Here is a 2823-nt window from a genome sequence, read left to right as displayed (position 1 = left end):
CAACACCCTCCACATCTTTAATGAGTTGAATTAACATCAAGTTCAACATGTGAGGAATATAATTTAATATCTAAATAAATGAGTTGAATCTGTTGCTCTTCTGCATCGTTATTTCTTGTTTTAATCACATTTTTTAGACTCATCTCTAAATCGAACTAAATTTGTAACTTCCGCGTTTTTCACAATTGATAAGGTCATGTCCATATTCCCAACCTTGTCTTGATGGACGGACATGACAGAACATCATCGAGCATTTTTGTTTGCATCCATCTGTTTCAGAAGACAATGGTGTTCTGCACCTCAGATTCGTCTGTTGGTAAATTGCAGCATCTTCTGAAACATGCAAGCCTATCTTGGATTGACAGGCTGAGTTACAGACGCAACAGATGTAAGAGTTGCAATCTGTGCAATATGTGTTCTCTCTCCTCTGCTGGTCTCTCCTCTTTTCACTCCTCTTGGAACGTGTCTTTACAGCTCTTCTTCAGCAGCTGCAAACTCCCAGCCTGCTGGGTCGATGCCAACTACCCTTATGTCTTGCTTACAAACATCCTTATAGCGTATGACATGATTTCCTACTGATCTAATATGATCTCACTATAAAGAAGATCCTTTCGGCTCTTCTCAGTATCTTTTTGCCTGGCACAGCAAAGCTGCCAAAGTCGTTGTTAGGTAAGCAGAGCAAACATGCACGGGTTATTTGCCTGATCAAAGATGATTTTCTTTGAGATGTTGTCCTGCTAGAGCTGTTTGCTGAGTATTGTTGATTTGCATATTGTTGTTTGAGACACTCTTTATCAAGCTAGCCATATTTGTTGCTAATTTGCTTAAATGTTTGGTGATTTCTTCGTCCAGAGAGATATTCCTGGATACATTGGAGCCGATGTATGTACATTTTTTGACGGCCTCAATATTGATGTTTAGGTTAATGCATACATATTGGTCAAAGATGTTAGTCTTTTACATGCATGCACAAAGCAATGGATGAGTCACTGCAATGATTCAGCAGAGTGTCTCATCAGCGCTGCATCATCAGCAAAGAGCATCTCACATATATTTCACGTCATGCATTTTGTTCTTAGTTAAAACGTGACCAAGGTTGAAAATTCTGCCACTGTCTCTGGTATGGAGATTCACTCCATCCTCTGACTTGTTGAATGTGTAGGAAAACAGCAGAAAAAAGAAGATGCTAAAGACTGTTGAAGCAATTGTACAACCCTGTTTCACTCTTGATTGGGAAAGGGTTTTTAAAAGAGTCATCGTATTGTACTGCATGTCCTTATGAATAAATGTGATACATTTAGGAGTCTGAAGTAACATGCAATTCTCTTGAACAAATGAAATGTCATTTTCTGGTGATAAGGTCAAAGGCTTTAGTCAGGTCGATGAAGGTGATGTACAGCAATTGCCTATGTTTGTAACATTTTGTCCTGGAACTCTCATAGGCAAAACAAAAGTAATGTCGACAGTTGATCTTCTTGTTATAAGCTCATATTGTTACTAACATATACATGCTCTGTAAGCAACTGCAGGCTGTTGGGGACGATTCAACCAAAGATTTTTCCAATAAAACTAAGGAGAAAAATTCCACAGTAGTTATTGCAGTCACCATGGTAACACTTATTCTTGTACGCAGTGATGATGCTTGCATCACACGTCATTGCTGTGTGTGTCGCATCCTGTGTGTGTCCTGACTGACTGATGTCAGTCTGAACGTAGTGCCACATAATCACCTTCATTGAGCTGGTCACACCCACCACTTTCAGCAAGAGAAGCCTCCATTAGAGAAGCCATCAACCGGTTCCTCCTTAAGGTTTGATGAATGATGCAGCAGCCAGCTTAAAAAGTGGCTTAGAACAGGTCAGCAAGATACTGAACTGATTCCAAGTTTGTCAATCTATGGTATTCGCCATTGGAACTGTGACAGGCTGTTGAAAGTGTTAAAAAATTATTGCCAACAATGGATTGCCAACCTTGGTCAGCTTTTGTGTAAGATGCAGTAAATGCATTTGAAGGAACCAGTTTAACTAACCCAGGTGAATCTGAGTTCAAGAAAAAATAAGAAATTACACATCTATTTGGAATTCTTTCTTCTTCCCAACATTGTATTATAAGGTAAGAAAACATGCATGTATATTTGTGTGTGTGTGTGTGTGTGTGTGTGTGTGTGCTGTATAATAGATTTAAGATATAAATCAGTGTTACAATAGTCTTGTTGTTGTCTTACTGAGGTCTGGCTCTGTTTAGTCTTAGAAAGTTTAATCTCTCAGGCTTTACATCTCTTTGAGAAAGGCTTACTCTATTGCTAAGCAATGGGGCAACTCATTCACTTTTTGTAGGCCAGAGTACGCTTATCCTAGTGCACTTCTCAAAAACACAACTGATCTTGTGTCTAGTCTTCTGGCAAGGAGGTAGATAAGATATATCTATCTATCTATCTATCTATCTATCTATCTATCTATCTATATATAAATAAATATATATATATATATATATATATATATATATATATATATGTACGAGCAGGGAGTCCCGACTGTCCCAGGAGGCTGCTAATATCTAAATCACTGACTGATGGAGCTGGCTTAAACCAAAGTGATAGCTCACTGTCTCAGAATCTGATTCGTTTTTATCATCAAATGATGATTGCAATTGCATCGCTGGTCATAAAACTTTAAAGTGACGGAGCACACCAACAACCCACACTAATCACAAGCTGAATATCTCAGTGATGCATATATATCTGTAGGTGTATGACATATCTTGTCATACACCTGCCATGCAAGTTTTTAACCCAAACAATTCCTTACATGGTACCTGTGCAAT

The sequence above is a fragment of the Euprymna scolopes genome, chromosome 10 (assembly GCF_053919585.1).
Source record: "Euprymna scolopes isolate OS-2025 chromosome 10, ASM5391958v1, whole genome shotgun sequence".
Classification (NCBI taxonomy): Eukaryota; Metazoa; Mollusca; class Cephalopoda; order Sepiida; family Sepiolidae; genus Euprymna; species Euprymna scolopes.
The sequence above is the reverse complement of the archived record's forward strand: the minus strand, read 5'-3'. Positions refer to the sequence as shown.